The sequence below is a fragment of the Ursus arctos genome, unplaced genomic scaffold, assembly GCF_023065955.2.
Source record: "Ursus arctos isolate Adak ecotype North America unplaced genomic scaffold, UrsArc2.0 scaffold_2, whole genome shotgun sequence".
Lineage (NCBI taxonomy): Eukaryota > Metazoa > Chordata > Mammalia > Carnivora > Ursidae > Ursus > Ursus arctos.
Window position 1 is genome coordinate 37070943 of NW_026622874.1, and position 14819 is coordinate 37085761.

Consider the following 14819-nt stretch of genomic DNA (forward strand, 5'->3'; position numbering starts at 1 on the left):
CCGTGTTATAATACCCCTGTCGCTATTCCCTTAAACTTCCCTCACCTCTGTATTTCCTACAAATCCATCCAGGAAAATAACAGCCCTGAATGATGTTGACCCAGTCACCTCTTTCCCCTTTCCTTACATGGGAGCAAACTCCGCTGGAGGAAATCAAAGAGGTAGACAGTTTCAAGGTCACCGACTTCAAATGGGCCCTTTCCAATAACTATTTGAAATCTTCTTCACCATCCTTACACTCCCAGCACACCTGTCTCTTCCTTCTACCTCTTCATCTTCTCTTACTCAGATGAGAGCTCTCTAACACCTCTGTCTTCCAGCCACAGCCCTGCGTTGTCCCTGGTTCATGATGAATGGGACTTTTCCTCTATGTGTTCAGTCCTTCCACTTGTGCCTTACATTTTGTCCTGTTGTCATCACCCACAACATTTTTACCACTTTCTTCTCAAATCACACATCAATTCCATCAGAAAAGCCTATTGATTCTGCCTTCAAGCTATATTCAAAATCCAACCATTTCTCACAATCACCACTGCTACCACTTCAACCAAGACACAATCATCTCTCAACTAGACGATTAATCGTCTCCCAGCTTTCACCACTGCCCCTTTTACCATCTGTTCTCAGCATAGCAACCCTAGTGATCTTTTGAAATCATAACTCAGAGCACATCTGCCTCTGCTTAACACCTTCCAATAGCTTTCCATTTACCCAGAATAAAAGCCAAAGGCCCTACAAAGGTCTCTAGGATTCCATCAGCACTATCCAATAGAACTTTCTATGATGACGGAAATTATTTTTATCTCACTGTCCAATACAGTAACCATTAGCTATATGTGGCTATTGAGCACTTGAAATGTGGGTAGTGCAATTAAGAATATGAATTTGTATTTTTTAAAAAATTTTAACTGATTTACACCAAAATAGCCACCTGTGGCTAGTGGCTACCATATTGGAAAGCACAGTCTATGTGATCTCTTTCCCATCCATCTTATCTCCTGTTTCCTGACTCTGCATCACACTATAAAATCTCCTTTAATGTCAGGTGATGTCACTTCTCTGCTCAAAAATCTTTATGGCTTCCCATTTTACTCAAAATAAAAGCCAAAGAATGCCCTTATTTTAATTTCCAAGGCCTTATATGATCTGGCCACCCTACCCAGCTCTGTGGTCTTAGTCCCTAACTCCATTTTCGTCCTTGTTCACTCCACTCTAGGCACAACACTGGCCTCTTTAGTGGAATATACGAAGCATGCTGCTGCCTCAGGGCCCTTGTGCAGACTGTTCTGTCTAGGACATCTTTCACCCAGGATTCGTATCACAAGCTCAGAGCTCCCTTACTTCTTTCAGGACACTGCTCCAATGTCTTCTGGTGATCTTATTTGACCTGAAAGCCCTATCCAAAACAGCATCCCTCCCACCCTATCACTCTCTATCTTATCTCCATACTGTGCTTTTTTCTTTTCTTCTTCTTTTTTTTTTAATAGCACTTATCTCCATCTGATGAGTCCTGTTTGTTTACTTATTTATTGTCTGTCTGCCCCAGCAGGGCAAGGCCTCTTTCTGTTTTGTTCACAGCAGTACCCCTAATACCCGAAACTGTACCTGGTGCATAAAAGGCATTAAAAGAAAAAACTCGGAATTTGATGAAAGAATGTGGTCGGCTTTATGATACTAAAAGCTATTTCAAAACAGTCTCAACCCTTCAGGCCTGAGATACAGCGCTCTCCTGCAGCTATTCCCTGGGGAGAGATTGAGAATTGGGTTCCTCTCTAAATATAGTATCTTCACGTGCAAGAGAGCAGCTCAGTGCTTTTACTATATTAGCTCGAATCTACACAACAACCCATTTTACTAGTACAGAAACAGAGAGGTTAAGTAAACTGCTTCAGCCCAGCAAGAGTGACCTTCACCTTGCTTGTCATGATGCAGTTTCCACAGTCCACAAAAAAACCTTCTAAGAGCAGCTACATTAAAGTGACCACATAGCTTCATGATTAAATCTCTCTTCTGATTCTGTGCCTTCCTGGGAGAAAAGGAGAATAACTACTATTGTAAGAGACTAAATGAAAAATAATTCAGTATAGCTAACAGAAAGTGACCGCATCCTTTATTCCTCCCCTAAAGGGCCAAAGTTTTTCTTACCAAATTGCCTTTAGATTTTTAAAATGCTATGCTAAATAAAATATCGTTGGCCTTCGTGTTTGAAAATGTTGCTGCTGAGAGTGCTATTTTTTATGCTAGAATTTTTACAGTCAGCAAATAAAGTAATGGTCAGTAAATTCAAGACCAGTTCCACAGATTGGATCAACTTCCTCTTGACCTGCTGGACAAGAGTGGGTGCTATTTTTTCCCCTGGTTTTATGTTTAACATATTAATGAGGAACAGGGATGGTCTAAGTAATTGCAAGCCATAGGTAGTTAAAATAATTATAGCCATTAGTTCTAATCATATATGCCATGAAATCTTTTGGTGGAAATGTCCAAATATCAACACTGGTCTATGTTTCACATCCTGTTCTTTCCCATTGTTGTCTGCCAGAAGCACCAGTGAATAGGGAAATTACATCTTTGGCTACGAAAGTGAAGATACAATTAGAGTCATCCACTGGACAGAACCTAAAAAATTTTAGGGACTTTGGGACTCCTGCTTCCAACATCCTTGCTTGTTAGAGGGGGAAACCCAGGTGAAGTAGTCTGTGCAGAGCACAGTCACCATGAGATGTGCAGCCAGGACGAAAGCATCCTGACTTCCCTGAACTTGTGTGTCTCCACCACAACCTAATTGTTATCCTCCAATTGGTACAGGGAAGGGGAGGGGGCAGAATTTCCACAGAAGACCTGCATATGACTCTTCTGAGCTATTCACGGTTATGAATTGCAAATTACTTTTCAAAATTACTTCTCTCAAAATACCCAGACACCTGGCCACAGACTGCCAACCTAGCACTAAAATAGGCACCTTGATCAGCTCGCCCTGTGACTTCAGCCATTCAGCTGCACTTGACCACAGCGACAGACATCTCTGCCAAAAGAAATATGAACAACCCTGGGAACTGATTACAAAATTGGGATTGCTCCAAACTTTTCAAAAGTGATGGCTCTGTTGTCTGGAATGTCTCACAGCCAGGACATTTTTCTCAACAAGTCAGCTCTATGTAATGAAAGCAATTAGAAGAAGTTCAGATGTGCACAGAACTCTCTCTGCCTAATATGGAAATATTAATTAACTGTCCAAAAATGTAAGCATTGGCTCATGGCTGATGATTCACCTTTGAAGTTGTGCAAAGAAGAAGGTCAAACCTTTTGTAAAGCAGTTTAACAATGTATATCAGGAGTCATAAAAATGTCTATTCCCTTTGACACAGTAATCTTATTGCTGGAACTGATCTTAAGAAATGTTCCCCACACCCAAAAGATGTTCACTACAAAATCTGAATCAACCTAAATACCCAATAGGAAAAATGTTAATTATGGTACATCTTCCTAATGAAATATTACACAGCCATTAAAAATGAATTATGAAGGGGCTCCTGGGTGGCTCAGTCGTTAAGTGTCTGCCTTCGGCTCAGGGCGTCCCGGGGTCCTGGGATCGAGCCCCATATCGGGCTCTTCCGCTGGGAGCCTGCTTCTTCCTCTCCCACTCCCCCTGCTTGTGTTCCCTCTCTTGCTGGCTGTCTCTTTCTGTCAAATAAATAAATAAAATCTTTAAAAAAAAACATGAATTATGAAGACTTCACAATCTGGAAAAATGTTGAGGACATTGTTATATTAATAAGCAGAATACAAATTATATGTGCATTATGATTGAGACCATGTTCAAATCTATTTTCATGTAGGAAAAACAGAAGGCAGGATTATGGGTTATTTTTTACCCCTTTATTCCCTTAACTTTTCGGTAATGTTGATTTACTGTTTTGATAAATTTCGAAAGAAGAAACAGTTATGTACAATGCGTCACAATCTGCTTTATATAAATAAATCGGCACATAAATACTTGAAAAAATACAGCTCATTTCAAATATTCGTCCCTTAAAAATTGGGGGCAGGGTACTTGCCCAACATTCAACAGCCAAAAGAATACTCCCATCAGTATTGCCTCAATCCCCTAACCTTTCCAAAGTCAACCCAGACTTACCAGAGTCCAGGATACAGTCAGACTGACCAGGTACACGGCTCTGCCCCGGGAAACTCCCTCTCCTAAAGAAACCGGTGTGGAGTTCTACATCCCAAGCTCCTAGCACTTCTACAGAGGACCCCGTTTGTGAAAACCTCTGGGTCCACCCCCTTGCAACTACCCCTGCGCTCTGGAAGGCAAGTAAGCCCTTTCTAGACTGGACTTTGGATCCTAGACCCAAAGGTAGGAAAGTACACAGCTATGTTTATTTCTCCAAATCCGATTTTTCATACCCAGTGAACCTGGACACACCTACAGTTCTTCACAGGTAAATGGAGAGATAGGGGCTCTCCTCTTGTTTCTGGTCTGCTACCAAAGGGAGTTCATCACCCCACAAGTGGTGTGGGGAGTGAGCCTTAGCTTTGACTCCTTGAACTCTGCGTTCATGCAGATACTGCTCATTGATGTTCACACACGAAAGGAGACAGAATGCTTGTTATATAAAGCATTAAAAAGGGGGGGAAAGCCCCACCTACTAAATTCTACAGATTTTCACTGTCTTGAGACCAAAATATTCATACGAACTCAGAAATCTGTCTAGAGAAGTACAGCTATAGCTAAGCTAATGGTTAGTAAAGTCAGACACAGTCATTTTGGTATGTCAGTAAATAATAAGAAATGAAAATAGACCCCATTTTCATTTTTGAGGTTATATATATATATATATATATATATATATATATAGTTTCAAATGAATGCTTCTGTCAGTAATTCTTCAAAGGGAAAAATTTAAATTTTACAGGATTTGTTTTTATCTATCAAGCTCTTTCTAAACCATCACACCTATGTTGCTCAAAAATTGTTGAGACCTTGGGTCAAGGAGACACTGGCGTTGGCTTTCAACAGAAAATGTGCTTCTCTACACTAAAATGGCCACTTAAGCAAGAATGTGGAAATGATTTATCTCACAGTGTTTAAAGTTGGATCTTGACTCTAGCTATGTCCTGACTGCACAATCAGTCAGGGACAAGTAGTTATATGCTCCTAAACAAAGAAAAGCACTCTAATGGCCAAAAGAGTTGAGTATCTAACATAGCAAAATTACCTTAATAAAAGTTAAATTACCCACATCCCAAGGAATAAAAATCACTGATAATAATAATGTTTAAGTGTTAAGAACAGCAGAACATGAAATAGATCTATTTACATCACATAAAGATTGTCTTCCAAATGTGGTCTTATGTTAAGAAGTGATATTAACAGTATATTAGCATAGAATCAGAAAGAAAGAGAAAGGGAATCAAGCGGCATAGCCAGAGACTATAACTAAATGAGAGCAGAGATCACTATTTATTTTGTTTACTGCAGCATCTCTGGGACCTAGGTTCTCAGTAAATACTTGTTGAATAAATGAATAAATGAACAAAAAAAGGAACTAAGCTCATCAAAATAAAAATAAAATTTGTAATGTGAAATTATAGAAGCATGCATACTTGCCTTAAGTCATTAAAGGAATCCTGCTTAAAAGTGAATGTGTTTGCTACATACCATATGTAAAAACTGGGTGTTAAAATTTAAGCACAGATCCTACATGTAAAACATGGCTATAAGAGTTAATAGAACCAAATTGGAGCTATTCTACAGACTGCCTCTGTAGGCTTGATCATGTTGGAGTTTCAGAAGTTTCTTGGTCAAATTGACTTAATGGGCTCAGAGGCTGCTCCTAGGAGTGTTAGGAAATGAAATACAGGGGCGCCTGGGTGGCTTAGTAGATTAAGCGTCTGCCTCTGGCTCAGGTCATGATCCCAGGGTCCTGGGATGGAGCCCACCCCCCACCTGCGTTGGGCTCCCTGCTCAGCAGGGAGCCTGCTTTTGAACCCTCTTCTCCCAGCTCCTGCTCTCTCTCTCCCTATCTCCCTACCTCTGTCTCTCTCTCAAATAAATAAATAAAATCTCGAAAAAAAAAAAAAAAAAGGAAATGAAAGACAGTTCAAGATTCATCTTAACTCTTCCCAGGGATGCAGTCTAAAGTGCACCCACCCCTGTTCTACTCTAACTCACCCTCCCGTGTCCTTCCTTGGTAGCACGTACCGCAGTGCACTCGTCTTGTTTGCTATCCTCCGCTTGCTTTACTAGAATGTTGCTTCCAGGAGAGCAAGAACCTTGACTCTCGTAGTTTATCAGTATATTCCAGCACCTGACATGGTCCCTGGTACCTAACAGATATTCAAATTCTTAAGAATGAATGAATGAGTGACCAAGGGTGAGGTCAATAGCTTATCACCGGCTACAGGAAGGCATATGGAAAAGTATTAGCAGACCACTATGCTAGGCTGCTACGTGATAATACGGAATTCTGTTTTTACATAAGATTTAGTAAAAAGGCTTTCTGAGTAATTGACATATTACCCATGGATAAATGATACAAGTCTTCCCATTCCAGACAGATGGTAAGAAAGATCTTGACAGTTCAAAGTTTAAGCCACTCTCAAATTTAAGGAGAGGGTTATAATCCCAAAAATAATTTTTTTAAGAATTAAGGTATTAAAAACTGCAAGATTCCAGCTACAACACTGCAAGCCCATTCAATTTAACAAGCAGCTATGAATTTCCCGCCATGCTTAATTATCAGTGGATAGTAAAAATACTCAATTCACTAATTCAACAATGCAGCTGCAGATGCTCTCCCAGACAAAGACATATTAATTTCTTCATCTTGCTTTAACCTATAATTTCAGGATACTCTAGTTTTCATTATATCTGGATTCTTAGGAAAAGATTTCACTTAACAGGACCTTTTCTTTTTTTTTTTAAAGATTTTATTTATTTATTTGACAGAGATAGAGACAGCCAGCAAGAGAGGGAACACAAGCAGGGGGAGTGGGAGAGGAAGAAGCAGGCTTCCAGCTGAGGAGCCTGATGTGGGGCTCAATCCCAAAGTGCCAGGATCACGCCCTGAGCCGAGGGCAGACGCTTAACTGTTGTGCCGCCCAGGCGCCCCTAACAGGACTTTTCTTATCAGCAGTAAGTATGAAATTGAATCTAGACCGTTCTAACTTTACTGGTGCTCAATTCTAGTTTAACTAATTGCAGTGCATTTATTTTGCATTCCCTGGATTATTCCATGGTTTAATAATATAGTCCGGTTCCTTGGGTACATCATGTGCATGCTACAAGCTCTACTTTGAGTAATCTTGGAGTTAAAAGATTATACTGATATCAGTCGACACATTTGTTGAAAATGCGACCCCAACAACCTAGATGAATACACACTAGGATCAACCTTCTTGAGATGCATTCAGACATGGTACAGACTGATATTTCACGACATCATTATGGTAATTCAAAGTCCAGCTAAAAATTAAGAAAGCATAAAAGTTCAACACTGACTTTCAGCAGCTGTATTTGTTTTCACCACCTTCCCCTACACTGGGTTCAATATAACAGAATTTTTGTCTGCATCAGTAATCACTCCCAAACCAGGTATAGCATGGATGTTAGTAACTTAGCTGTTTTACGTTTGTACAAATATTATAGCAGCATTAATGGAAATCAGTATAAAGAAAAAAAGGATTAATGGCATAATACTGCCATTGCACCACATCAGATACTTCACTCCTTATCCATACATGAACATAACTTTATCTCTTTTCTAGGTTTTATTTAAGTTATCTCTACACCCAATGTGGGGCTCAAACTCATGACCCCAAGATCAACAGTCACACGCTCCTCTGACTGAGCCAGCCAGGTGCCCCGACACGAACATAATTTTAAATTGCATTCATAGTATACATGCTATTGAGAATTTTGCCCTTTTTGCTTTATATATTTCCATGTTACCAGACACTTCCTATTTATAATTTTCAGTGGTAAATATACCACCTGATAAAATTTTGAGATTTTTTTTTTAATGCTCTTTCTGTGGGATATTAGGTATTTCTCTTTTTTGGGGGGACACTATCAAGAACACTACAGATACATCTTACTAAAGTCTAAAACAAATTCTCGGGCTGGGATTACCAAATCAAAGAATATGAACATTTTCACATCTTGATTACACTTCAACCCAGATTTAAAAGTTTATTCTCAGAAACATGAGTAATATGGGTATTCCAGGAAGTATATGATGAATACTAAAATGTGATGGGCTTTGTTTATATCAAGTAAAGCACTGGAAAGTGGGAAAGAAGTCCTACCCAATGACTGGTCCATCCAGCCCAGGAATTTATGGGAAGTTGTGGTCCCCTGTTGACAGCTTATGAGATATGCCCCCAAAACACCTTAGCGCCATCTTGGAGTAATTGTTCACAAAATTATTTAAATGCACATCCTTCTCAGAAACCAGTTTAAAGATACTAGCTAGCGCACCTGGGTGGCTCAGTGGGTTAAACGTTTTGGCTCAGGTTATGATCCCGGGGTCGTGGGATCAAGTCCCGACTTTGGGCTCCCTGCTCAGCAGTCTAGACACTTCTCCCTCTGCCTGCCATTCCCCCAGCTTGTGAGCTCGCTCTCTCTCCTTCTCTCTGACCCCCCCGTTCGTGCTCTCTCTCTCTCTCAAGTAAATAAAATCTTTAAAAAAATAATAAAGATACTAGTTATAACACTCTGCTTGTAGAGACATTACTTCTTGCTCACCGTCGTGGAGGGCCTCAAACAGCGCCAGGAAGGTGGAAGTTCCCCCGCTCTCCGAAGACAGTGTGCCCCATGAAACTTTTCTTAAACTCAAACAGCCTACAGTAGAGAAGCAAGTGCCATTTTGTAAAAGTGCAAATACTCTTCAGATTTATTTCAGTCAGTGAAAACAAGTACTAATGTAGGTTTTTTGTAAAAGCGAAGTGATACAAAATAAACTTTTAGATGGTGGGGGCTACTGTATTAAGTACTATTTGTCGAATGAATCCATGTAACGAATGCTAAGACCAAATGAACTCATTACATAGATATAAATCGGGGTTTCATCCTCACCCTCAACCCTCAGTTCATAGAATCTTAATTTGCTTACAATCTATAAATCTCCTGGTTGGAACCCATTTCACAGAAGGAAGGTACCAGAAGAACATTAGTGAGCCCCTGCACTTAGGGCTGGATTCAAATCCTCATTCTTCTCTGCGGACTGGCCATTCTAGCCACAATGAACTTGATAAGATCTGTCCTACACAGTCCAACACCCTGATACACAGACACACTCTTTGTTAAATGTTTTATGTTTTTCTATTCCCTAAAGGACCAATCTCTATGTGAGGATACTAAATAAATTTAATTAGGAAGAAATAAAGTGAGAAACATAGTAGGTAGATCTCTTTCAAGGAAATTAATAGAAGGAGTCAAAGACTGAAAAAGCCAAACCACAAATCCTTGAAAACCTTATGGCAAATCTTACCACAAATGACTTAAGAGCCCAATGTGACCCTTCAAGGTAGCCACACAGCACTTAAGATCACCATGGAATCAGAACAGAGAAGAGAGGAAAAGAAAACTCAGCAAAGAAGAGACTACACAAAAACCAAAAAGTTTTATTCAATTGCCTTACAACTCGTTGTAGCTTTTACTTACTAGAAGTTGGTCAGCAGTGGCTACGGAGCTCAACATACACTGTCTTTAAAAAGCGCACTGAGATTTTCTAGAAAGATTTCTAGCAATTTCAGCAAATGTTACACTTTTCTCAATTCCACAGAGCTCTCTTACCCCACTTACATTCCACCAAGGCACGGACATCTTTTCTTGAGCCACGCATCGTTCTCTATGTATGCACTATTCACGTGTGGCTTTGGTAACTAATGAATGCAAAAAGCTGCATCAAAAATAAATAAATGTGATACTGTGTCTTCTGCAATGACAAAAACTAGAGTAAAATTCCAGATATGCTGGTCCTTTAAAGCTACAAAGATGTGGAAGAAACAATCATCCTGAGGGGGTAGAGCTGGCAGTTTTAAAGAATGTAACAGTGATCAAGTCTATTAAAGACACAGGTGATATATAACTAAAATGAATTTCTATCATATTATTTAATATTCATGTGGTTAAAGAGACAACCCAATTCAGTCTCCCTTTAAAAATTAATTTTCCTTCAAAAAGAAAAAGAGATATAGGACTTATTGCCATCCTGCCACCATTCTAAGAGTTCAGAAAAACTCTGAACATACTCTAATAATCTGGCATTAATGTGTCTTCTCTGCATAGGAAGGAAAGATCTCAGATGTCTGACAGTGTGAGTCAAGCTGGGGTAAGAAGTTTTCATATTAGCATATTAACAAAGGATCTATCAATAATCATGAAAGTGAATTTAAATCTCACATTAACTGAAAATGGAGCAAATAATATTCTGAGTAAATAATGAGAGTGAGTTTAAAGATACTCTACGTTAGTTAACTTTAAAACATAATATTCCAAGGAAAGCAACCATGTATCAATATACTCTGTAACTTTACATCGAGTATGCTTTTTGCTGCCGATGATACTGATACTTTATGAAATTTAGGTCACCTCTTTTTTGTTGTTTTTTGCAGAGCTTTACTTTTTACGCATATAAGTATCACTGTAGACAAATAAGAATATACAAAGAAGCAAAGACTTAGGAAAAAAACACCCACAATCCCATCATCCAGATATAATACTTTGTTAATATTTCTAGGCTGTTTCCTATGTACACATTCTTACAAAAAGAAAAAAGTTATCATCTTGTATTTTACAACAACTTTTTTCTAACTGAATAAATATTGAGCATTTTTACAAAATCATTTTTAATGATTGCACTCTGTAGAAATAGAATAAGTTAGTTAACCTGTCTGGACATTTAGAATGTTTCAGTTTTTCACTACTATAAACAGTGCTGGGATGAACATCTTTGCTTATCTTTGGTGCACCTCTCACAATATTCTCATAGAAAGTGTCCCCAGAATTGTAATTAGTGGCTCAAATGCTCTATGCATATTTTAAAGCTTTTGTTATAAACTAACCTCCAGGAAAGCAGTCCTAATATAAACTACAACATGGAAAGTTTAGTCCACTTTAAAGGGATGTTACATTAACAGTTGTTTAACTTAAATGATGTCTTAAATGTAGGCAATATCAGTTAACAAAGAAAAATGGCCAATAGACATAAGAAAACAACTTTCAAAATAATCACAAAAATGCAAATTAAAATGATTACATTTCTCCTCTATCAAAATGGCAACATTTCTTAGAAATACCTAGAGTTGGCAAGAGGAAAAGAGCATGAGATGGGTACTTTCACACTGCAGGTAAGTAAACAAACAGGCACAAACTTTTTGGAGGCCCATTTAGCAATATCAAAGCCTTAAGAATTTTCAAACCCTTTAACCTAGTCTAGTCTACTTATGGACTTTATCACATTAAAATAATCCAGAGACAGGGATAAAGAATTATACACAAAGGCATTCAGAGTGTTATATATTTCATCATAACAGTGAAAAATTACCAATGACCAGTAATAAGATACTGATGAACTAAAGTAGGATTTAAAAGCTCCCATTTCATGGGGCACCTGGCTGGCTCAGTTGGCGAAGCATACTACTCTTGATCTCAGGGTTGTGAGTTCAAGCCCCATGCTGGGTACAGAGTTTACTTAAAAGTAAAATTTTTTTTTTTTTTTAAGATTTTATTTATTTATTTAACAGAGAGAGAGAGAGAGACAGCTAGTGAGAGAGGGAACACAAGCAGGGGGAGTAGGAGAGGAAGAAGTAGCCTCCTCGATCCCAGGACCCTGGGATCAGGCCCTGAGCCGAAGGCAGATGCCTAATGACCGAGCCACCCAGGCACCCCTAAAAATAAAATCTTAAAAAAACAAAAAAACGCATTTCATAGAGAAAACTGAAAGAAAAAATAACACAAGTTCACTTAAATAGTTGTTTGAGTGCTGGATGCTTTTTCTTTTTTTGTATCCTCCAACTTTGTAACAATCAACATCACACTCATGATAATCAGAAGGAAAGACAAGAAACATAAAAGCTTATACCATTCTTGAGCTTCATTTCTTTCGGGAACAATGTTACCAAGTACTCTGAGAGTCCTGGACTTTTATCTCTGGCATCTTAGCTTACAGTTAATGGACGCTATTCATTTAAGGATTATAATTTAAAATACTTTTCCTTCTAAGTGTTGTTCTATAATTTCTGGAGAGTTTGTGAAAGTGTTTAAATTTTGCCTTTCTTTGGGATAATTTATACGAGCTTTTAACAGCACAGTAACTTTGCAATTCAAGGCCTACCAATGACATGTGTGACAATCAAAGATGTTTCCCATTAATAAAGACAATTAAGACTGTCAGAAAGTGGATCAAAGGAAAAGAATTAGTTACTGCCTCTCCATTTCACCGCCCTGTGCAATGGGCATTTGCAAACAGAGCAAGAAAAAGGAAATGGGACAGAGGCCTTTTGAATTATTTGTCTATATATCCAAAAATATTCGGAACCTTTTGTCAATATTGATGTAAAACTAGAGTCAAAAAATGGAAGCCTTTTTAAGTAATCTCTACACCCCCTGTGGAATTCAAACTCACAACCCTGAGATCGAGTCGCATGCTCTTCCCACTGAGCCAGCCAGGCACCCAGAAGCCCTTTTGCTCCCCTCTTTCCATCTCTCTCCCTCGTTCCCTCTAGAAAGGACAAAATCAAAACAGATGTCTAAGCCACTCTATCATTCAGAGAAGTGATACTCCTCATCTTCTAGAATAATGTTTTTCAAGTTACAGATTAGTTTTTAGTGGGTCCCATCTAGCACTTTTTAAAAAATGAAATAGGGGTGCCTGGGTGGCTCAGTCAGTTAAGCACCCTGTTCTTGATTTCAATCAGGTCATGAACTCAGGGTCCTGGGATTGAGCCCTGCATTGAGACCCGCATAGAGCTCCACACTCAGTGGGGAGTCTGCTTGTATCCCTCTCCCTCCCCCCCCCACACACGCGCGCTCTCTCTCTCTCTCTGAAATAAATAAATCTTAAAAAAAAAAAGACCTAGATGAACCCACTGTAGTAATCATTTCACAGTATATGTAAATGGAACCATCACGCGTGACATATGTCATTTGTTTCTCAATGAAACTGGAAAAGAATAAAATAGAATAAAATCTATAAAAGGGCAATAAGAAAGCTATTATTTTTTGTGAAAACCTTGGATCTATTATATGATCTGTATAACAGATGATGTGAAATGTATTTTTGATTGTGAGGTCATAAAAAAAGCTTCTATTCTAATGTAATAGAGAAACAATGAAATCACCAATAAGCTACTGTTCCCCACCCTAATAAAAAATTAAATCCCCAGGGCTGCCTGGCTGGCTCAGTCAGTAGAGTGTATGACTCTTGATCTTGGGGTCACGAGTCTGAGCCCCTCATCGGATGTGGAGATTATTAAAATAATGAATGAACTTAAAAGAAAAATCTTAAAAAAAATTAAATCCCCAAATCAAGTATTCCTAGAAAGTATGAAAAGAATTGAGATGGAAGGGTTCTACAGTTATGCCCTAACCCAAACCTTAAACCTTCAGAAGTTTTGTGTTGTCCAAAACCATATGAGAAGTGTTGGCAGGTTGGCTGCATTAAATCCTGGTCTATTTCTTAATACTTAGTTTACCTGTTATAACCCTAATTATACAGCCTGCTAGTACCACAAACCTCAAAATTCTCTGTGCTTCCACTTAACTAGAGTTGCTAAAGCCTTCCTTTGTATCCTCTGGAGCGCATTCCATAATCAAACCCTCCTACAACCTTAACCTCCTGGCATTCACCTAAACCTCTCTCTCCCACAGTCTTCTGAAGAGGAGACAGTTCTTTCAACCGTTTTAACAAATATTGAGTAGCTTCCAAGCGCCGCGATGTGCAGAGCACCGTGAATGTGACCATGAAGAGTGACAAACGCAGTGTTCTGAGTTGGCACTGGGCTCGCCTTCTTGCAGGGACAGAGAGGAAGCCCGTGTGTCAGGAGAGGAGGGCATAATCTGAAAGGGGCTGACAGCAGAGCAGCTGTGCAGAGCCTCACAGGAAGTTTGGATCATAGTCAAAGAGCTGTAGGAAGCCGCTGAAGCATTTAGAGTGGGGGAATGACATGATCTGAGTAGTTCTAGAGGAAATGGATTGTGTGGTGGCAAAAATGAAAATGGGGAGGAGAGGTAGGCCGTTGAAACCATCTGGACAAGAGATGCTGGTGGCTTGAACCTGAAGAGTGGCAGTGGAAATAAACAGAACTGATTGGAAATGCATTCTGGAGGTTGGTCAGTAGAATCCACCAGTAGACCGAAAGGGGGAGAATTAAGGAAGATTGGGTTTGGGACTAGGTGGGGGTCAGTGTCCTCCTTTCCTACACACCTCCTTCCTAAAAACTTCCTAAAAGTTTTACTTTTCTGCAAAGCTAGTCCTTTGAACCTCATGGCAGTTGGCTGTATCCCTCTGCACCATCTCTCTTAGCGGACATTTATTAACTACCTAGCCGTGTCCTAGAGGGTCACTTTGGAAATGGGCTCCTCTCCTCCCCAAGTCCTGCCATCTTTTGGAATATCTTCAAGATCCAAGGGAACCAGCCATCCATTACTTTTCCCCTCTTGTTCTTGACCACCTTTACCTCCAACAGGTAAAATGCCCTCCATCAATTTAATCACGTCTCTCACGGCTGCACCCGAGACCTTGTCGGGTCCAGACCTGCTCTCTCTCTGAAATAAATTCTGGCATTCCACTCTGACTGGGACCTCTTCC